At 37.0% G+C, this 23,916-nt stretch overlaps 1 protein-coding gene across 19 annotated transcripts in view; it reads right to left on the bottom strand.

The window, feature by feature from the left end:
- GTDC1 (glycosyltransferase like domain containing 1) overlaps positions 1–23,916 on the bottom strand; it is a 195,537-nt gene that overhangs the window by 150,875 nt on the left and 20,746 nt on the right. For 3 of the 19 annotated variants that reach the window (XM_064514589.1, XM_064514586.1, XM_064514599.1), the window contains 3 exons: positions 19,202–19,275; positions 6,826–6,921; positions 5,376–5,459 (listed from right to left, as the gene is read on the bottom strand). The exons of 12 other annotated variants lie outside the window; for them this stretch is intronic. The gene's annotated coding sequence lies outside the window, so the exon portion shown is untranslated. The remainder of the gene's footprint in view (positions 1–5,375; positions 5,460–6,825; positions 6,922–19,201; positions 19,276–23,916) is intronic. 4 more of the 19 variants (XM_064514588.1, XM_064514590.1, XM_064514587.1 and 1 more) reach the window with 4 other exon arrangements.

Here is a 23,916-nt window from a genome sequence, read left to right as displayed (position 1 = left end):
CATCTTTTCCAAATATTGTTTCTTTTTTGTAACAGAAGAATGATGCAAAGTAGATCACGATTGGGCAGGATGCAACAGGTAAGCTCACTTAGTTGTGATTTATGCCTTTAAAATCCATTCATGAACTTAAAAGAATGAAAGGTTTTTTTCAAAATTAAAACGTATTGCATATTAACAGTTTGGGACCTAGCTGCCTCTCACTACTGATTTTCAGGAAATTAGGTTCAAAAGAGAGAATGTTGTAGGTGTCCATTAGAAATTACTATTCCTTATACATAAGCAAAAACATAAGAGATCTTCCTTGCTCTTTGGAAAGCTTTGTATTGGGGCATTTCTAATTGAGGAGTCGTGATTGAACAGTTGAGACTATTCTGGAATTGATAAGGACAGTGATTTCATTTAGTGCCCAGAAATCTCACTCTGTCTAAGAATGGCTATAGGCATTCCTGCAGAAAGTTTCAATTTGAATTTTTTTTTAATAAAAGCTGTTTAGAAGCCTATCTGACCAGCTTATGACTTTAAAAGAACTTTTCTAGAAGAATTAGATGTTATAATTCCCAATCTGATCAAAGGAGGCTGCCATTATACTTAGAAGGAAGAAAGAGATGATCATTCAGAAACCAGGCACCTCGCTCCTTCCCATTCCAGAGCCTTCGCCAGACATCCTGGTTTTCAGAAATCTGTCCAAAACACTTCAAAACATAATGAAAACAGGCCTAGGAAGACTCCTCCATATGCTTCCCACAAAAATATTTGATTCTCTTCATTTGTCTGCTTCTAGATGAGATGTGAAGAAAAAATAGTTATGAGTTCATGAAAAAAAAAATCTTTCCAAAAGATCTTTTCTAAAGGCAGAAGCAGCATATCAAATTAAGGCACAGCTCCCTCCATCATTTGTCACATGCCCACACGCCATTCATGTTAAAGCTATACCACATATATCTGACAAGAATTCAACTTTTTATATATATATATCTGCTGCTAGCACCTTAGAATGTGTATTGTTTCTTTTGACAGTAGTATCATCAAAAAGACCATGACCAAGTGGTTATAATGGTTTCTATGCCTAATTGCTATTATCTGGCAATTCACCAGCAGCAGTGCAATACCATCATTCAAACTACCTGAGAACTGATAACTTTGGTTTTAGCCTTAATTCTAAAATTCAACACAACTAGCATCAAAATAATGGGTCCTAGTGCCTCTATCCACACTGCTCTCCCTGATGAACGTGCAGTGGCAATGGGAAAGACAAACAGAAGCAGTATAAAAATCAGAAAATGCTGAAAATATACATTTGTAATTTCTCATCACTGGAAACACTATATGAAGTTCTAGGTAGGCTAGTTCTTCTAAACAAAGAGGAGAAGAGCTACAGAAAAGAAGCAGTATTTAGTTTAGGTATGAGACAACTATGGCAGATAAAAACTAACGCAATGCCAGAAAAGGTAAGATTTACTTTTACTAAAACGATAGGACTTGTAACAGAAATGAAAGAAGACAGATTTGAGATGGGGGAACACCTTTTTGGGAGGCTGAAAAAGAAAAGAAAAGGAACGTAACAGGAAGGCAGCTCTTGCCTCAGCTAGGGAACTGCCTTGATGTCCTAAGAGATGCTGTAAGCAGTGATGAAGCATGGGGAAAGAGGCAAGCAGAGAAGCAGTGGAGAAGCATATCGTTATAGGTCCCCCTCATACTAACTCTGACTAGCACTGACTCACTGATTCAAGGAATGGATAAAATGGTAATCTAGATTTCTGAACAGTTCCTAAGAACTGCTTACAGCTCCAGCTACACAAAAGACCGCATCAGTTTAAATAAAACTGCACTTTTAAAGTGAATTGAATTAAACGTTATAAAGCGTTATATAAATGCTCATTTCAACATCAGTTAAATCTATGTAAGGGTGGTCGGACACTAGAACAGGGTGCCCAGGGAGGCTGCAGACTCTCCATCCATGCAGACACTCCCAACTCGACTGGAGCCAGCCCTGGGCAGCCTGCCCTGGTTGACCGTGCTTTGAGCAGGGACTTGGACGAGAGACCTCCGATGGTCTCCTCCAAGCTCAACTGCTCTAAGATTCTGTAAGATGTTCTTAAAATAAAGCCAGTCAGCTACACAGATTTGTGTACCAGTTTATTTCAAACAACTTTAAGTTATATCAGTAATAACTTTCTCAGATAGACAAGCATTAAGTTTATTAATTTCAATGGATGTTATCTGACTACACACAAGAAGCACAAATTCAGGCATTTAAACTTCTAGGCAGATTAGTACTTGTACAAGTTAGTACAAAAGCAGTAGCAACTTAAATTGTCTCTAGTAAAAGGTAACATGCAAGTTGGTTTAAATCATGGAGACATACAAGTCCTCACCATAGCTGCATAAAAAGAAGATATTCATGTAAGAGGAAAAAATATTTCTAAAGTATGCTGTTTTTCTGCAAATATATTGAACTAACTTGTAATATGATGTTGGGAAGGACGTTCATTTATTGCCACACTTTTTGGAAGAAAATGCTGCAGAAAGAATGACAGCACTGGATTAGAATAAAAAGGACAACACCACAGTACCAGGAGTGAATTTCAAAATGGAGAGAGAAGTTGATTGTTATTTTTGACAACAGAATAAAAATGGGTCCGGCTTAATCCCATAGCTGTTTTACAACCTCTGTTTTATTAAATTGGTATTATATTTTGCAATTATTTATTAAAATGGGAGCCACCATCTTCCCACATTAGGCAGGGAATAGCATAAGCTAAGTTAACATTTCACTTTCTTTAGTAAGACAAATTTTCAACATCAGCCTCAAGTACCAAAGCATTCTTTCTCTCAAATGCTTTCAGAATATTTTTCCCCTCCTATTTCACTCAAAATATTCAAAGTTGGATGCCTATGACTGGCATATAGATCTTGATTATGGCATGTAAATCCACTCACTGAAACTTAAGCTCTCAAATGACCTGAATATACAAGTTTCAGCAAAGGCCACTACTCCCTCCATCGAGAACAGGATTTTCTTCAGCAACCATACCCAGAGGTTTGGGCTGCGGGTGTCGGAAATCCAAGTCCTAATTCTGAAGTTTAAGTTGACACTTTGCCATTATCCTCTTCCCCACTCCCCAGCCCGGCCTGTAGCTTTGTGATTTACTGTGAGGTTTGGCAAGATTTTTTTGAAAAACCAAACTAAGTGGCATCCTTGCATGCCAGGTACAGGAGGGTTTTCTCAAGCGCTCACAGCAGCACTTTTCATCTTCTAAGACATAAATTCATGTGATCTTTTAACAACTATTTATTTCACACCAAACGAGATATCTCCCCAAAGCCTACCAATACAGCCTCTGGGCATATTTCTTAAATAAAAGTACTGAATCTTTGTATACTTAAAATTTGCATTCTAAAGGAATGAATCAACTATCACAGTATCAGTAACACTACGCAGCAACTGCTCACCTCTCGCCAAAGAAGATAATGCATGTTTATCTGTTTTGTCGGGGACCCTATATAAATTACATTTCTTCACTTTTCACAATTGTGAAATATTTTATTACACAACTATTATGAGCACGGCCGCTATTTAAGTGATTCTAAACTTTATATGCAAAAAATATATCAGCTATTTAAGTGCAATTCATATTTATATATATACAAACCAGATCACCTTTTTACCTGTGTAAGTATTTATTTCTGCTTAGAGGTTTTACAAAATTAAATACTATTACAACAAAAGTATCTTACTATTTCAGATAATTCCTTGTATCACTCTTGTAACATCCTTGCTGTACGTCAGACTTTTGTCTAGAGAAACATTTCAGTTTTAGCAGAATTGCAAAATGAGCAAGTTATGTGGCTTCCAGTAGCCCTATGTTAAACAATAAGTCAATAGAGTTATGAATAGTTGGTTTTTTTTTTTTTTTTTTTTTAATGATTTGTGTTGCAGCAGGATTCCATCTGGCAGAACTAAATCAGCCTATTTCCCTGGCTGTGTTTTTGTAAGTATTCTGAAAATAACTAGTTTTATTTGAAATTAGGGAATTCAGCCCCCCAAAGTTAATAAATACTATGTAGTTGCTTAGGCAAAATTATGTTACCCTTCTGCTGTAAAGAAACAGGCAACTAGCAGAGGAAACACCCAACAGGAAAGCCCAGGCCCACATCATCATCTGAGAAACATTTAAGGTGAAATTAACTCTTCACATACTAATGCAACACAATCCAAAAACTTCAAAAAGCTTTTCAAAACCACTAGGGGGGGAAGATTAATGAAAACCTGTGATGGATGCTATCAGTACAAGATATGGTAACTCTTATCTAAGAAATTATCTGATACACAGCAAAGCATAACCTAAGTGCAAGTTGACTTAAAACACTACGAGAAAAAGCTGTTTTTCAGAAAGGACTGCTTCCGTGATTACAATCAAAAGTGCTCAAGTGTTTGATTACGGGGGCCATGGCTTAAAAACTTTACTGGTCCTGCTTCCGCCAGCCCAACTGGAGCCCAGAGCTGCAGGACCTTCAGCCGTTCACCTCAAGTTTCATGACAGACAATCATTTAGCAACATCCATTATCCCACAGCTTCAATGAAGGGCAGGAAAAAAAACAACTAGAATGGTGAACAAAAAGCATTCAGAAGAAAAATATTTTAGTGCTTGAGAAATGGAGCAGACTAACGAATACTTTGCTTCATAAAGACGTTCCTCCAGTGAGCTTTCTCAGAATAGTGCAGAAGTAAAACACATGTATTAATATTTTTATCTTGACTAAAACCACAGAGGAGCAGGTATAACACACGACATCTAAGCTGTTGACATGTTCAAGACATGATACATTTACTACTCATAATACCCTGCCAATGTTGTCCCATGCAAGAAATTGTGATGTAGTCTTCTAGAAATTATAGGGCAACTATTTTAACTACACTGAAATAGTATTTGCTGCCTTTATATCGGGGATAGTCTTACATAGATCTTGAAAGCACTGCTCTGCTACTCAGGAATTAGCCGTATCTCCTCTTTCCTGTAACAGCATAATTAGTCATTTTGACATTTTGCCTTCCACAGTGACTAACAAACTCCTCCCACTCTTACAATTCAGTGGAGATAGCTCAGACTTCAATTACATGGTTCAGGTAATATATGATCTCATTTTTCCCCAATATCCTCTTTCTTTAATTCGGTGAAAGAAAATATCATAATTGTTGCTGTTTCCTCCCACCCTCAACTTCAAATATTTTTGCTAGACACAAATCAAACCTGATAGTCCAAGGAGTTTCTGTATGAAGGTTTACTTTGTGTTAATGCGTTCCAGTTAGAGGACAGAACTTTACCCCCAGCCCCAAAACTCAGCAAGCACAGAAGGGCACCCTCCAGCTCACCGCAGCACCCCTCCAAACGGCCAGGCTCGCCAAGGATCCACTCTGAATGGTACTTAAAGCACAAGCAATGAAACGCCAAGACTTCTGCAATAACAAAACCGTTGAAAGGTCAGCAGTCCATACTAATGCAACATCAGTGTTCCAAAAAATGCAACATCAATGTTCCAAAATGTACATAGTTTGAATTAACCAAAGATACATACTTCGCGTGCAAACTAGGGTTGGGTTCACACAATTCTTGCACTGTTCTATGAAACAACGTAGCACTGCTGCATGCCTTAACAGACTGCCACTGTTCAAGCTAACATTGAACAGAGTCAGTTCTAGCCACATATTTTCTTTTGACTGAAATGCAAAAGTGTATGAATGTGTATGAAATAATTAGCAAGTCTGGTACAATTTGTTACAAATTGTTACAGGGTACCAAAGCAGATAGGCACAAGCTGTGGGTAACTTCTAGCTCTGCAGGCTATCTTCACAGCAGGTGTTTCGATACTTTTAATGACCATCATCCCACAAGCACAACAAAAGCAACCAAATCATATCCAGCCAACAAAATAGCAAAGTATTTTCAGCAGTGTCCTCACTGTTTTTTATTAATATTGAAGTGGAAGTTAGCACTTAAAATACTTTGAAGAACTATCCTTACTTTTGTGTTTACATCACTGGAGGTACAATTAGAGCATGCAAATCCCTGTGGACTAAATGCCCTCCATCAAAACATCGCACAGGTACATTAAAAATTGAATGGGCATAAACAACTCCAACAGCTTCTAGCTTGAGTTGGTATTGCAGCGATCTTGCAATTCATAAACATCAACACTTGGGATAGTTTGCATGGGAATACAAGCAACTAATTACTATCTTTTGCTTAAGGGCACGTATAGTGTTCTCTACAGGTATCGCTACTGCTTTTTGCCTAATGTATTGCCTCTTGAAGTCTTTCAGTATAACAACTTGCTGATATACCCCAAAGCATTTGTAGTATTACCAACCTGCTTTATATTCAAAAAGAACCATACTGTAACTTCAGAAAGATGTCGCTAAGAAGGAAGCAGCAGCTAGGAAACTGTATGTGACTTGCAAGAAGTGTTTTCATACTGTTCACTAAGAGAAAATTAAATGGTAATACTGGCGCTTAACATAGAGACAGTCTTTTGATGAAAACATTGATATTTTCTAAAAAGAAAAAATGTGCAAGTCGTAATATCTACGGAAAACTACTTGATTTTGCAGTGTTATCTGAACTACTATCTTAATGACTCATTTGAAAACAAAATTAACCTACAATTTGTCAAATATATCTTGTTGCATTGGGGCTATTAAAAAAAAGTAGGTTTAGTGGGGTGGGCATGATGTTGGAGGACACAGAGCTACTTGATATTATCCCTAAAAACAAATCTCTTACTAAAGTGCAGAGAGTGCAATATCATTAAAAGTACAATAGTACCTTATTCTTTTTGATGATAAAGAGTTTTTCTCTGGCATATCACAAAACATATGAAGCAAAGTACTGAATCTGGATGATTTCTGCCAACAGTCAAACCTACATGAAAAAGGAAGAGAGTATTACATCTACATTTAAGGGAGCTTCTCTAAATTGCATCCGAATGTGCGCCCTAAGCACTGAACCACTGCCTAAAGTATGATATTCCTCAGTCGCATCTACTTGTGCCACCTCCTTGTTTTCACTGTTTCTCTACAACATTATGTTATTCTTCTATAACTGAAAAATCCCTAGATGCCACAAGTCAAATTTCAGTCAACTTTATATTAATGGAACAGTCTAAAGAAGACTTAACCTGTGCTGAGAATCTGAACAAACAGTAACTTAAGAATCTTTCATTCCTAAAAATCAAAATCCAAAAGATTATAACCCTTTCAAAAAGTCAGAAATAAAACCTGCAGAAGTGTGCCATAATGGCAATAACTCATGGCTACAGTCAGCATCAGACTGCTATGAAACAAAGAATACCATTACCCTATTAGACTGAGACTGTAGAGTGAATTTTAAGGTGGATAAAATATAATTACTCAAACTGGAATACATTTAAAACAAGGTTAATTAGCCAATGATGGTAGAGGTAAAGGAAGTTTAGTGGCCACCAGAAATCAAAATACCTTTATCTCCCACCAGTAAAGCAAAAGAACTAAAATGGCCCTTGTTACACAGCTATAGCACTGCCACAGGAAAGGCCACCATCTAGCAATATAAGCAACGGAGCTCCTATAGTAGCATCATATGTAGTTCTCCAAATCTTTTCATCCTAGGTTTTGACTAGCTGACTCTAGCGTTTGAAGTGCTTTAGCCATAAACTTTGAAGAGTATCAGCCCTGGCTCTGGTTCACAAAGTGCTTAAGCTGTACCTTTTCACTAAAATTAACTATTCCAGAAAAATATATAAACAATTTTGTTTGCAATCACGATAAAAGAGTCAGGACTAGGTTTAATGATACTCTATGCAATATTCCAGGTTTACACTATTTAATTGGGCCAAATTCTGCTTTCATTAAGTCTAATTCAGTGTTTTCCACATAGAATTGTGAACATTACTTTCATTTCTTAATGTGATTGGTAAGGAGCAGTTTCAATATTACAAATAATGAGGCAGCACAAATTCTAGAAAATGGTAACTTCCTGAGCAAAACTAACAACCTCTTCAAACACTATTTGTAATGTTTTGTTATTAACTATTTCCTCACTAAATGACTATTTTTTTCAGATTCACAGATATGCAAGACTACTTAATAAAACAGCAATTCAAATATCATGTTTAGATAGAGTTTACAGCTATGAATTTCAAAAGTTGAAAGTATTGTAAAAAAAAAGTTGAAAACTGTAGTGACATTCTGCAAATACATTTCAAAAGAAAATCAGACACTGTACGTAGCTTTAAAGCCAGCCTTTCAAGCTAGAGGTAAACAAAGCTTTAGTGAAATTATACTAAATAAAAAGCAATGCTAAAAGATGCAATTATTAATGCAAGTAAAACAATACCAGAAACTGCTGTCCACTCCTAAAATACTCTTTATATCCATAGCTCTACAGGTTCCAATACCACTACTTGCATAAGTGGTTTGGGAGGCTCTACTCATCTGAAGTTTGTTCAAGACTTGACTATGCTTTTAAGAAAGATAAATGCAAAGGCCTCATTCTGGCAAGTCTTTGTGAATGACAGCAACATTAGCCAGATCAGTGGCCAGCTCCCATTTTACATACTGTCAGTCACATGTATAAGGTTATTTACAAGTCTACATCAAAACACATTTTCTCAGTGTATGACACAATGAAGCTTAAGGCCTATAAACTGCCGCATTTTTCATGCCTCAATGAAATGATTCCATTTTTCCATGCTGGTAATATGAAATTTGTTTATTCAATACTAGAAAAATTACTCTCTTAATCCATGGACTGATCATCACTGGTACACTAGTACCAGTGGCATAACTGTTTATAATCAGTTCAAAAAGCCAACACTTTGGATCTTCCCCACTCCTAAAATTTCCAGGGCTTAGGTTTTCTTCCAAGGTATCAAATACCTAATAACGTAGGCCCTTACAGAGAACCTAGAACAGATGTCTCGGTTTGAAGTGAAGCAGAGTTGAACACAAATCAGTAAGTAACATATATCATTAAAACTTGCTGGCAGCTCACGTTTAGAGTACTTCTACACACCCTGAGAAAGCTGTGAACAGTAGCAAGGACCAGGATCTAAGCTAGCTTAATCTAGCTAGCAGAGATAAAAGAACAAAGTCAGAATAAAGCTTTAGCAACCAAGATAAGCATTTTCCAAGAATGCACAGTATGTAATTAAGTTGCTGCCATATGGAAATCCTGTGTCACTGCTACTGTTACCGTAACACCTAGACTAACGTGGTACAGGTATGCTACCATATCTCTAAAACACACCTTCCGCTTCCGCTATAAAGACCTACCTTTGATTTGCTTAAACATGAATATAAAAAAAAAGCAGAAATCCTTACAAAGAAGCAATAACAGCTAGCTACTTTGATACCTATAACAACAGGACTAAAAACAAGCAACTCAAAGAAATAACTAATTCAGCTTAAAGTTAAGGGGGGGCTATGGGGTCTTTAACTTATCTGCAAAGCTCTTTCATCCATTTTTGTGGGCAAGTGTAAGTAGCCGTTTTGAACTGATTATTACAACTTTAAGATGAGCAAACTAGACTGAAAAAGTAAAATGTTAGTTTCCTGTCTTTGTTTTAATTTTCAAAGAACAAACATGAAAATACTTCTCTCCCTCCATATCTTTTTCTATTCAAAAAGAATTAAGATTGAAGTTTGGGCCCATTGTCTTCTACCCCTCTCTCCAAAATGACTATGCAAATAGAAATATCTCATAAGCTTAGGTAAAATCAATTATCCCAGACTAACTGTTGAAGAATTTAAGCTGAACAGAAAGTCCTATTTTTCAAAATTAGGTCATAAACAGGGTATTTACAGGATAATGCCCAAGTCATCTGTAGTCTGTATTCTTCCAGTCCATTGGAAGTTACCAAAATACTACATGACTCTTCCTTTCTCCAATTCAGACTCAAGGAATTCAAAGATGCAGGCTTTCATTCACTTGCACAAAGACTTTCCTTTTCTTTCTAAAATTTATGTTTGGATGCCAGCAATTCATCCTGTGTCATGAAATGCTTATGGTTTCAACTTCTATGGAAGACCTATCAGGCTTCAGAGATTGAAGGGCCATTCTTATCGTCAAAACTGTAAGCTTTACAATGATAATTTCATTTTCATGACAATTTCACAAAAAAAATACAAAAATACATGAATTCTTTAGTCGCCAGTAAATAACCTGACAAAATAAACACTAAAAACTTTTTGCCGACTGCAGGAAAAAATTAGCTCTCATCAAATGCTTTTAGAATTGTACAGTCACTCACATATTTTAAGACAATAACTGAATTGTCCAAAAATTTGTAACTTGACCCCAAAAACAGTTTATCTGCAAAAAAGTTCAAAAAACACAACAAAAACACTTTAGCTTCTTCCAGAACAGAAGATGAAAGCATATTTTAAGTCACTATTTCCTCTTTAGGCTTCCCTCCTAGTTGCAAGGAGGGTTTTTACTTTCTGTTCTAAATCAGGATGAGCTAAATGGCCTAGCAAGCTTTTTTAATGTTTCAGAGTTATCACAGTGCAAACTCTGATTTTACCTCAGGACATTTACAGCCTCCCTAGGTTAGCAGAGGCCACGAGCTCTGCTGAAGCTGCAGGTTCCACCCTTAAGAACAACGTTACTTCAGTTCTTCACTCTCTCTGATTGATTAAATAAATGATATTGATGTGCTGTTCAGTGATTCTACTAAGTAGACGGTGCCTGGAAAGCTACCCAGTGAATCCTCTGGCTTCATTAAAGTCTGTGTATTTATTTTCTGAAAAGAAAAGCACTGTTTTAAGTTGTAGGATTTCATTTTCAGCTGCTGCTGCATTAACAAGACAGTAAAACAAGCCTACCCCTGATCTCAAAGAGAATATTGCTTCCTACAGATCTGCACCTCTATCTGTTTCAGAATCCCTAATCCAACAAAACAATCGTTTTGCATAAGTTAAATATCCCTTAAGTGAATACTTGTCCACATTAAGTCCATATTTGGAACACTTCCAAATCCAATCTAAGTGAGATTTAGCTGTTTTTAACACGGCCCCTGTACACACCTTTAAGACATGTTTGAATGGCCCTGCTATTTACATACAAATATATTTATGAAACACTAAAATAGAACAAAGTTTGTATTTTAACATTTACTTCAGCAAACGCTATTCTGGCTACAGCACAGCCCTAACAAGCTTGTTGGCTGTGATGAATCGGTAGCGCGCTTGCAGGCTGTGGCCAATGCCTATGCGGCTTTGGCTTCCTAGTAAACGTTTGAGTACTTACCTTTGCTTTGTCTCATCAAAAAGTATGAGATGATATTGTTAAAAAAAATGCTGGAACAGTGAGTTAATGAGACCGCATACTGGAAATCACCTGAAAATAATTATTAACTATTTACCAGAATCATGAAATTTCCAGTAGATAATATTCAAATTCAAGTTGTCAAAAAAAAAGAAAAAACAGATAGCCTATGTATAAACATATATGGGTACATGTAAAGCACCAACACTTGTTCTGCAGATGCCTTTTCTTCTGCATGGGGAAAGCCCATGTTACACTGCTCTGAAAAAATTAAAGAAATCTTCCCCCACACCTCAGCCACTTCCAAGCCAAAGTGCAGCCTGACATTTGATACATGCGCTTTCAATTCGCACTATGCAAGTGTGTGGTAAAGTCCTGTTTCAAGATGATGTGAATTACAGGTAAGCAGATGGAAGCTCTAGAAAGGGTTCTAGTTTCAGTCTCTCAAGTACTTTATGGCTGCAACCACATGATTCAAAACTGTTTGTACTCATTACTGCTACCACTTAAACACAGGATATTGCTCTGCTTGTACTAAGACATATCCCACAAATTTTTAAGAACTACATTTTCGTAATTCACTAATAAATAAGCATCTGAAAAACCCTAAAAGAACAACAGAATATTTTAGTTTTTCTCCTAGTTTTGAATTATGCTTCATCACTTGCAAGTCTCCAATAAATTATTTTTTAAAATTCTTATTTCACTAGTTAGGCTTCCAACACGTTTTTCTTTTTAAAAAGCATCCTTGTTAAAAATGAAATGCATTCAGTTTAAGATAGTTTCATGTCCTTTGTGAAAAAAACAAATGACCACACAAAGAAAGTGCACAGATTGAAAGAAATCGCTTTCAAACAATAAAATGCATCAGACAGTACACAGATGCACAGCACAGCCCAGGCGGTGATCAACCCTCCAGTTTCGCCCTAGCACTCTTGCAGAGGGCACAGGTGACAAGCGCACGGTCAGGAAGGACAGCAGGAAAGGCTCGCTCCTGTGTGGGCAAACTGCTTAAAAGAGAGGCAGCTGGGAGAAGTCCACGAGAGGAAAGTCCTCGGCGGCAGTCACTCTTCTAGACTTCCAGAGCCAAGAACGCAAACTCCATTCCTTGTTTAAGAAGTCAACAACATCCAAGAACCATATTTTTAACATGTACCTGTTACACTTGTTTCATGTACCAATAAAGTTGAACATTTGTATCATTTTGGTTCAGGAACACAATTATGATTTGAATTAAACATTTTTGCTTAGAAACACTAAAAAAAAAATTGTGAAGCATTTCAAACCATCAAAACCCTATCCAGTTTCAGTATTCACCTAACCTTGAGCAGTATTATTAACGTATCATAACACCTTTAAAAACATCCTCATGTTAGTCTTCATGTCTAGCATGAAACAAAGTAAATATATATACACACACACACATTTAAGTGTTCGAACATGGGATTTGCACTGACGTGATGTAGTAACAGTCTATTCATACCAATATGGTAGTCACAGTGGCATTGGAATACCTTGATAAAGGTGAACACCAGCACTCAAAGAAAAACACTATGAAAGGTTTTTTCTTTTGAAATAAAAAGAATTCTCTCTTTATTGCCATTTACATATGTAAGATCATAGATGTAGATGTAACAATTTGGTAATTTCATATTTGGAACTGAGCCAGATTTTCTGTACAAAGGAATGATTAGGAAGCCTTTGGTGAGTACTATTTAGTTATTTCAATAACAATATTTAACAAAATATATTTTCAGAATACTGTCGTTTAGCTAATAAGCAAGTCAACCTTACAATTCTGCTAACTGCATGCTACCTTGCGCTCTTACTAGCATAGCAATGCAGCCACCAAAGAACCAGCAGCAGAGATCAACCCTAAATTTTCTTTTACAATTACGAATAACATGACACTTGCATATCAAAGACTAGGTATGGAAATCACTAAGTCTTATGGAGCCACTTAACTGCACAAGGAAGCTTGGAGCAGATTACAGATGGACAGGCTGTGCTTACCTACCCAGTATATGCACGCTGCAGATAAATGAGAAAATGGAAGTTTGTCACCTGTAAGAGTAGTGCTGGTAGTCTTCATGCTCCACAGACAGCCTAATCTTCATTCACGTAAATAAATGGAGGTCTGCTACTGGACTAGCGATTGCTCTCCAAATGCTAGTAGTATTTCAATACATGTCGCCCCTCCTACATTGTTTACCTCATATGAAATTAAGCATGAAGTATTCTAGGAAAAACATAAATAACTTGAGCCGCATTTTCAAACGGAGGCATCTAAGTCTGATGGATTTGCAATGAGACTTGGGTACCTAAAGTTCAGAATCATTTCTGAAAATAGCAGTTGAGCAAAGAATTAACAGCCTTTGAAAATCTTCTCCTGTATTTTATAATATAAATCATATTACTGTCTTAGAAAGACACAAAATTTTTACAGTTTATGGTAAAAAGAAAATACATGATGTATAATACTTGTGTAAACTAGCATGCCATTCCCACCCATCATCGCATCAAGTATATACTTGATAATTTTCATTAATTTGGGGATTATAACAGGGCTTGAAGGGACATTGTTCTTTCTAAGCTAGGCTGTTTCTTCCTAACCCTAAACAGGGTGCTGTGCTATCAGGCCTCTCTGACACACACAAGAAGATATTACTTTGGGTTTATGCTACTTCTGTCTATTGCAGGGCCTGCTCTTCTGTGCAAGCAAAAAGTAGCCTCAGCACCACTAAAACTCCTGAATGTCTGATCACCCCTTTGGGTAGCCAGCACTCGTCTTTTGGCACACCCCAAACATCGAGGAACATGAGGAAAAGGGAGGCGAACTGATTACATCAGCTCCGAGCCCTTCAGCAATGCCTCTGCCCATAGAAATGCCAGCTGGATGTTTAAGCTCGGTTTGAAAGCTGACCTGCACTGCCAAAGTGGTTTTACCAAGGCCAGGAGCTGGTTCTTCATCGCTGCCCCAAAGAGTTCACAAACGTAGCTAGACAAGACACAAGCATTAGAGGTAACAGACTAAAAAGCGAAGCAAAGAGAAGGAAGCACAGAATATAATGAAGAAAATTGTGTGGTAAAACTGTCAGTTGAGAAAGCATCCTAATGTTTTTAAGCAATTTGTGGGAGCAGGGAAAGGGTCTGGAGTTTTGTATTTACTTCTGTAGCTAAATTTAATTAAGTTTGCAACACGGCAGAATTTAGAACACAGTCAAATAATAATATTAATCATAAATGAATTCATAACTTGAACACACATATAGTCCTTGACGTTTTTCAGGTTGCTGATAATGGGTTTATGTGAATAACTGAAGCCTGGTTTTCCTGTAGCAAGTTGCGATTTGTGTCTTCCATCACTTTCTTCAATCTCACGTATGTAGTCTGCCTGGAAAACATACACCTATATGCCCAAGCTACCTTAAATATCTGTTCATTGTGGACAATAGGTAAAACATCACCTACAAATTGCAGCTATCATTGCACATGAAGAACTTCCTTCAGCATTTCACTCATCAGTAATACCTAAGAAAAACTCAAGAACTAAGCTTTTCAAAATTCTATTTTGTCAACAACTTTCTTCTTACTTGGCTTTGCTATCCCACATGGTAACTGACTGCCACTGAAAATGATGAAACTAGGCAAGTCTTGCCTACATTTGATTCACAACAAGATACCATTACTTAATTGACTGCACCTCATAACATTTTAAAATACCAAAAACCTCTTACATAGTTTATTTGCTTCTTAGAGTAACTGTTCAACTGGCAGAATTCTATATTCCTGATCTCTTCAAGAGAATAGGTGAAATAGGAAAAAAAAATCTTGACAATAAAAAGCAGCTGAAAAACAGCTTAACATGATACTTTCTAGAATTAAAAAATAAAAATTGCCTGAAAAGCCTAAGTGTTAAGAACAAAAATAACTAATATAAGGAGATGGTAAGATGAAGGAGGAAGAAATACCACAAGCTAACAAAAACTGCATTAGAATAAACAGACTGCAATAGAGCAATCTCCATGTTTGGAGACCTCCAGATAATGCTGTTACGATGCAAGATGATACAGCCAGCCCAGCTCTGCTGCCTTGAAGAGTCAAATCAACAAACTAAGACACCAGAAAAAAAAAATATCTCAATAGAAGCAAAACAATCTAAGGAATACTTTAATTTTTTGCTGTCCAGTAAGAGCTCACACTGGAGTCATTCCCTCACTGTAGCCTGTAAGAGTCTCTTTTCATTACGTGACCGCATATTTTAAGTTAACACATAGGAACTTAAAACCTTTAAGCTTGTTATTCCTCTGTCAAATTTAGTTCAAGTTGGCTGTGGAGTTCAAAAGTTATTGGAAAAGAAAGAGAAAAGAAGGAGGAACAACGCTGACATACACTGTGATCACACCAGCTTATTTTCTTAATGGACCAGGCTTAAAGCAGTTTTACACGCATAGAAACTATATAGATGAAGCACTGAGCTTTCCCTCAAGGGAGGCAATCTTAGCCAGTTTAAATGTTAGAGATTTGGGGGGGGGGGGGGGGGGGGAAGTGTCCCTTAAAACACTGACTGATGCGTACACTACATGCAAAATGCACAAGTTCACAAAAAGTGACCATAGTTTCATGAAAAGCTGAAAAATAACACACACATTCATTCAGTCTCTTACACTGGAAGATGCAATTACCTATATTAATTCTCTCATGGAGGCAAACTAATCTTCCTCACCAAACTTATCAAGTATGGTCTTGTCACTGCAGTCTCAATTACATCAGTGTTCATTTTGACTGCCCTTACCTTGACCCATGGAGTTCAGAGTATTTCCAAATTCTTTGACATTTTTTCCGTGGCAGTAGCAGTGTAAATGGGAAATACATGTAGGAATGGCCAGACATTATGGTCCTCTCTTCCTACAGTGCTGTAGGGTCCCCCAAGCTCTTAGGTTTGTCACTCAGGTACAGACATACGAAGATGGTCTACTTGAATTACAAGTACAGTACAATCTTTAATGGACATACCTCATTCAAATTTTAAAATTTCTCACTTCTGTTGCTTTTCAGCTGCCACACTTGATCCCGGGTTTTGATTAAAGGTTAGAAAGACAGAAGCAAGCAAACGTGTTGCTAATACTGTCCTGAGGGAAAAATTCCTTTCTGATTCCCAAAACCAGTTACCTTGTTAGACATATCATACCTGCACGGTGAACTGTATCACCATTGCACGGGCAAGCACAGAAAAATCATTAGGAGACATCTACTAAACATCAAGAACTCCACATACATTGAACTGGGCACAGAAGACCATCAAGTTTCCCTTTCTTTACAGGGCCAGCTAGTGCCAAGTCCATGCATAACCAAGACAGAGGAGGAAAGGTGCTCTCCAGATTGCGCACACTGAACTCCTTACTGTAGTCTCCTCTGCCAGCTCAAACCTTACACTGAGAGAAAAGCAAAGCAGTTTAACTTGATCCATCAATGATCTTCTGAAAGGTAGCACCTTAACAAACAGTTAAGAGTATTAGCCCACAGCGTAGGATGAAGCTGAACTAATGAATCTACTCTGAAATTGGACACAGAAGCCTACAAGAACAGACAACATACTGCAAGATCAGGGATTTCAGGATCCTGACTCTCTATGTAGCATTACTGGCTATGAGCCACTTAGCTCTTGTGTATTGCCTTTTCTGTCTACAAACCAAGGAACTACACACTTTCACTTTTTCATCTAATAAATGAAATATTTTACAAAAGTATCATAACCTGCATCCTAAATTGGGAGCAGTAAAAATACTAGGCTGTGCTGCTTTGCATGTCCTCATAAAGCAGTTCTGGACCCCTGTCTGTGGCTCCTGATGGTGAGCAACACATCTCCCCTGGGTGTTCTACCCACTCCAATCCAGCGGACAGGTGACAAAGTGACGTTTTCCAAATTCTAATAGGATTCTTTTAAATCTGAATAGAATTTAAGGCAAAATATGTATATTTCAAAAATATATATATATATTTAATATGTATATATAAAATCATCTGGTCCAACTTCCTAACTGTTTTAGGCTATGGAGTTTCATCCAAATACTACACCCAGCACTACCTCACCCAAATATTTATCCCAAATACCTTCCTTAGTCCAGAAATGTCTATAAAAAAAGACTATGCTTGCGCTAAAGGCAAAAGACGAGAGAGTCCACAGAATCACCTATGTCCATTGTTCATCAAGAGTAGGTAGGATTTGATCAGCTATTAAGTAAATGAACCTAACAGGTGAAGAGGCTGGTGAGTGTTGCCTCCTGTCCACCAAGTCGCTACCAACCTGACCTGCAGTTAAATGCCCACTCAGCAGCACGTGGCCATTGTTAGCACTCTAAGCGCATCTGGAAAATGTACCAGCCAAACCAGAATTCAAGACAATCTAGTAATGGTGGTCTTACAGTGCTGCATCAGTTGAAGTCAAGATCTTATATATTTGTCTACTTCATGGTCTCTTTTCTATATGCAAGGACTGCACTAGCCCTTTTGCCATGGAATTGTAATCAGAGATAATCCCCTCCAAGTCCTCCCTTGAATCACAGGACAGTTGAGATTGGACGGCTCCTCTGGAGATTGTCTAGTCTAACACTACTTTTACTATGATTCGACCACTGAACTACGTGACTAACTGTACAGTGTTTTCATTATACACTTCTCCACTATTCTTTGCATGATTTGAAAAATATAGTAGCAAAAAGTTAAATCATCAAAACCGTCAATTGTTATGGAGCCATGAATACATGGGACATTCACTAGCTGTACTCCTCCTCCTCCTCCCATTAAAAGGGCATTTTTAACTTTGTGTGCATCTCAATTCCATATAATCAAAGTTTTTGCATCAAAATACTGTTGAAATGAGTTAGGGGAAAAACACACACACACACACAGAACAGTTTAATATAGCAACATAGGCCAGACACACAATCCTATTAAGAAAAGATACAGCCTTGTCTCACAAAGCCTTCCTATCTTGACACCATAATGACTGGCATTAATTAATTTTATATATATTTTTTTTTATTTGATATATATAAACACACACACACGCTTTTAAGCATTCGCTGACACAAGTCCACGCTAACCTTTTCTTTACTATTTTATCCAGGGCTCAATCCACCATGACATCCTTTTTGCCTCTTAAATATAGAAACTTTTTGGAAGTCTTCCAGTACTTTGAAATATGCACAGTTTACAAGACATACAACAATTAACATGAGTGGTTCTAGAGGCTCCTGAGACAGTTCTCTAAAGATCCTATGATATGATGTCCAGATCTGTTTATTTTAATTTTTTCATTTAATATTTAATTTCAGAAATCACTCCTTTACCATCTTTAACAAAGTGGATATGAACTTTCTATTCCAAACACAAAATGAGATGGAAGAGGAGAAAACAGAATGAAGTGTGCAAAAAGCAAAACATTTAAAATATAGCTACATTAAAACAGCACAAATTTACACTTAATTATGTCTAACATCACCGACCGTTTTTATGCAACACACACTGAAAGTGACCATTTCACCCTGCAGACGGTTGCCTTGGAGTCACAGGACTAGGTGCATTAGATAAAAAGATCAGAAGATTATGATGTTTATATGCCTGAAAGTTGATATCTACTCACTTTTGATTGTAAGTTAGATGATGTATTTCTACTTATTTTTCAAAACGACAATGTTTAATGTTTGACTTCAATCTTCACAAAAGAACTTAATAAGATTCTCAACAGCAACACATTTGTCAGAGAGCTTCCAGAGGGACAGGGGAGAAAGAAGACTGGAGAATATTTAAAAAAAACACATATACAAGCTGGCAAAGTCTGAGGTATTTTATTACTGTACACTTAAGGAAATATTTGAAATAGCTCCTGAATCACCTGCAATTATCTTCAAAAGCCCACGGAAGACAGGAAAGTTCCCAAGGACACCAAGTGCTAGCACAAAATCTATCCTAAAAGAGAAGAAAAAGGAGAAACAAGGGAGTTACAGATAAGTCATCCTTATTTCCACACTAGTAGGTTACCTGAAGAAATGTTTAAACAATCAATTTGTACAAACCTAGATGAGGAGATGCCACTCAAGAGTGGGAAATCACATCAAGTTAATCTGACTTCCTCCTCTGACAATGGCTAAGAGGAAAAGGTAGGAGTTATGCGTATCAAGAGTATCTTGACTTTAGCCAGGCTTTTGACACTATCCCACACAACATTCTTAAAAAGCAGAAGGCGGAAACACAATCTAGGCTATGCCACTATAAAGCACGAACATCACAGGACAAAAAAACTGCACCATAGGAGTAAGTGCCACTAGTTCACTCTGCAACTGGCAGAGCATTTGAAGTGGGCAGGAATCTGTCCTCAGTCCCGTATGAGTCAGTGTTTTCATTAATGGCTTGCCGAGCATGCCCTTAAAACGCCAACAGGTAACACTGCGCTCTGGGAGGTAGTGCAAGCAAATACTAGGATTTTTAAACACATCTCCCAATGAAGTGCCATCTCTGATTGACAGCTCGAGCCCTAAGAAAGAAACTGTTTAACAATTACACTGTTAAATACTGAATCATGTTCCCCTGGAAGTTTGTAAAATCTAATTAGTTGTTTTTAAACACTAAGTCGGGGATGGTTCCGAGCAGCTTCATCCTGCCTAAAAGCATGAGATGAACAACTCTCAGGATACGTTCCAGACCAAATTTCTGCAACTCTGGTGTATCTACAGCTCAGAGGATCTACACTAAAGCAAAGGATGGAAGTGGACTGGGCGGGGAGGGGGGAAGGTGCTTTCACAAAAGCTGGAAGAAGAGCAATGCAGCAGAAGCCTGAGACACAGGCAGAATTAGGAGACATCTTGAAAGGAAACACTTAAAAGCAGGAACTGATCCCAGAAAATCTGCAGAAGCCACATCAGTGAAGCAGCACCAAGGTCCCGGTGCTGCCGACAATCACATCTGCCCGGATGACCTTCTGTCCTCACAGATCTCCTGCTAATCTTCACCATATCTGTGGCCCAGACCTTAGTTTTTCTGTAGGGAACCTAAATGCCATAATAAAAGAAGGCAGAAGTAATTCTCTGAATAAAGTATATGCAGTTGTCCTAATCGATATGCAGGTTGTTCTGCAAAGAGACACAGCTCAGCCCATTGTTTCTAAACACACAAGCATTTTAAAAAGTTATCAGGGAAGTAGCCAAATACTTCTCTAATAGCTGTGTATATACTACGGTTCTCCAGTAGACAGTTAGCAAAATGCAGAAAGAGTAAATTCTTTTTTTTTTTTTTTTTTTTTTTTTTTTTTTTTTTTTAATAACAGCAGCATGGATATGATTTTTTAAAATTACAACCAAAAGGAGCAGTACTACAATCTCGTAGTTATATTCTTGCTCGGTTTTAGTGTCAAAAAGCATTTAAATGATGAACCCTTTATTTGAAGATGATTAATTATAGTGCATTCCATTTGGGTAATAAGATTCAATACCCCACTATCAATTAAACAAAAAGCACACTCCTGGTTTAAGATTAAAAACTAAAATGTTGTCAAAAAGAAGTTCTTGCCTTGTATCTTACAGATTACAAAAAGTATCTATTAGGACAGTGAGATTGCCACAAAAACCTAAGACTTTCAAAAAGATATTATTTTGTAAATGTGGCTTAGCTAGAAAGTCAAAACAGAAATGACAACGGAGCTTAGGAAAGTAAGCCTTTTTGCCAATGAATTTCTTGTAAAGTCAACAATTATAATTTATTCTGATCCTTTGTGTCACCATATTAGTAGTTATTTTTCAGCAATCCCAGAGCAGCAACAAATAATGCCATAGAAGAGGACTGATATAATTACATGCTGAAAAAGATAGGCCAGCACCCTTACACTCAAACTACCCTCTGTGGCTCCTTCATACCCCATATGTTGCTAATAAAACTGTTTGAATCATACCTATGAGACAGTTTTACTGATATTGTATCAGGTCCCTAGGTTCTTTGTATGAGATACGATGTCACTAGAACTATAACTATGCAAATTTTGTGATACAGGATCCCACTGGACACAATATTACATACGTAATTCGCCATATGAAACTGTGCATTAACAATAATTCTAGTGTTATATAAATGAAACCACTATGTTTACTGAAAAGCTCACCACACTACAATGAAATCAAATTTAAAAAGCAATAAAAAGCAACTGACATGTTATTCATAGTAAAGATGGCAACATTGGTATTTTTCCTCAAACATAACGTAAATATTACTTTGTGTTCATTTGATAATGTTTTACTGAAAGTTTTAGCACTGACACTAAACAAATATATGTAAACATTTCTCCTCCCTCAACAATATTAATTAAGGACTTACACACAGGAATCTTCTGAGCCCAATTTTGAGGAATCAGCGTGTAATTTTCAGCAAGTCTGAACTGTATTCAGATAGAACTTTGATTCTCAGTTTCACTAATTTATTAAAAAATGGTAAGTATTAAAAATTGCAGCAATAAAGAACAACAGCTTGAGGATATTAACATGTGTCACACTGAAGCACCATGAAGTCTCATCATCTGGCCAGGAAGCACCTGCGTTCCAATTCAGGCTCCTACTTCACAGATCTACATGACCTCAGGTAAATGATGCTTCTTTCCAGCCTGCATCCTGTGAATTAGGATCCCTTATTAGCTTTTCCTGCATAAGAATATGGTCAGTGCTTTATATACCTGTAGAAAGACATGTCTGTCTTAAAGAGCTTAAAAACCAGCACAGCCATCTTCGAGAATAGACAGCAGAGGTGCAATAAAAAACTTTGACAGCACAAAGCTTGATATACATTCTCCTTTTTTGTGTTTCTGATTTTTTCCCCTCACCACTTCAGGGAGCTGGAAAGTATCTGAGCTTGTAAAAAGAAGTATATATACATTTTTTTTAAAATCTGAAAAAAAGTTAACAGGCTAGCATTATAAATTGAGTTCAGTAGAAATCCAGGCTTAGGAGAGGGAAGCACACTATTTCACATAGGTGCTGTGAGAATTAATAAAAAGGTAATTTTGTCAAGTGCTATGTACAGTAGGTTGTCTAATATGGGGAGGAAAAACACACAGCTCAGTATTCCCTTGAAATCCTGGGAATGTCTTTGACTACAGAGAGAAAACAAATGACACACCACAACTAGCTAAGAAGGCTCACACTGAGAACTAATGACTTTAAGCGATGTAAGCTTTTATTCAATGGAAGTAAAAATAGAGTTCTAATCCTGCATTCAGTAAAGAAACTGATGAATTGACTGTTTCTTATAAATAAATTTCATATGTTTCTACTACAGAGGAAGTGTCTAAAGCAGTAACTTTATACGAAGTTCTCCCTGATGCCATACTAAAACCATATTAGTTTAATTCTCCATTAAAAAAGAAAAAACCTTATGTGACATTTTACAAGCTACAAAGTTTGCACTATACCTATAAACATTCCACACTTTGGTACTGGTGCGGTATTTTATCATCATACAATTCAGAGATAATTATATACCAATTTGCAAAGTCTGAAAAAATAAAACCCCCAAAATATGGCACAAAACTGTTAAAAAGCAACCTATTTTTAGAAAAATCACTTATGCACATACTTAATTTTAATTAATAGTCTCACTGACTTCAGTATTTGCATAGTGAGACAACTCCATGCTTCAATTCAAGCATGCTCATAAATGCTTCGCTGACTCATGGCCAAAAGCATGACAGGATCACCATTATGTTAAATATTGACAGAATTAAAAAAAAAAACAACAACAACACAGGAGCCCCACCCTCAAAGAGGGTATTAGAAACCCTGTAAAATTTGCAACTTCTGCATAACCTGGAGTTTACTAAATATGTGAATCCTATGGCTAAGATGCATTTAAGTGAAATTTCAGTGTGGGCAAAAGAACTTCTCAGAAATGCATTGATAAGCTGAAGTTGTACAGCCCCTGTTTCTCCATCCTTGGCATCTACTATTTGCCAAGATTCAGTTTTCAGTAGCTGCAAATCATGGAATAATAAAATAGCGGGGACAGCTGCACCTTTACTTTTGATGACTTACCTTCTTCCCCCCCATTGCCTACATAGCACGTAAGTGGATTTTGGGACTGAACAACGAACTATCTCCAGCTCACTAGGTTCCCTCACAGATCATACTCAACATGTTCAGTAACGTTTGAGACACCAACTATTCCCAGTTGCAACACTGCCTGTGATAATATACCTATAATAAACCTAATTTTGAAATAGGATACACAAGAAACAGTAGCTAACTGTTTTCTTCATTATCCATTTAATATCACAGACACTCTAACTTTTATGCAGAATCCTTAAAGATAGTCTGTAACAAGTTTGGGTGCAACACTCCCTGCCTCTGTTTGTAAGAAAAATTGTAGCACATGATAACCTACAGCTCACTATTACCTACTCATTTTTTGAAGTTCAAGTATAGGAACACTTTCATTCCAGGATAGCCAAACAGTATTTTAAAAATAATCCCCGACACACCATTAAGGCATCAAGATTCCAATCGCTATCATAACTGAGTTCAATATATAAATTTGAAAGTAGGAGCCACTAAGAGTTAAATGGATTAAAGAAAT

This window comes from Dromaius novaehollandiae, chromosome 7 (assembly GCF_036370855.1).
Source record: "Dromaius novaehollandiae isolate bDroNov1 chromosome 7, bDroNov1.hap1, whole genome shotgun sequence".
NCBI classification, from domain to species: domain Eukaryota; kingdom Metazoa; phylum Chordata; class Aves; order Casuariiformes; family Dromaiidae; genus Dromaius; species Dromaius novaehollandiae.
This window is presented reverse-complemented; position numbering and strand designations above follow the sequence as displayed.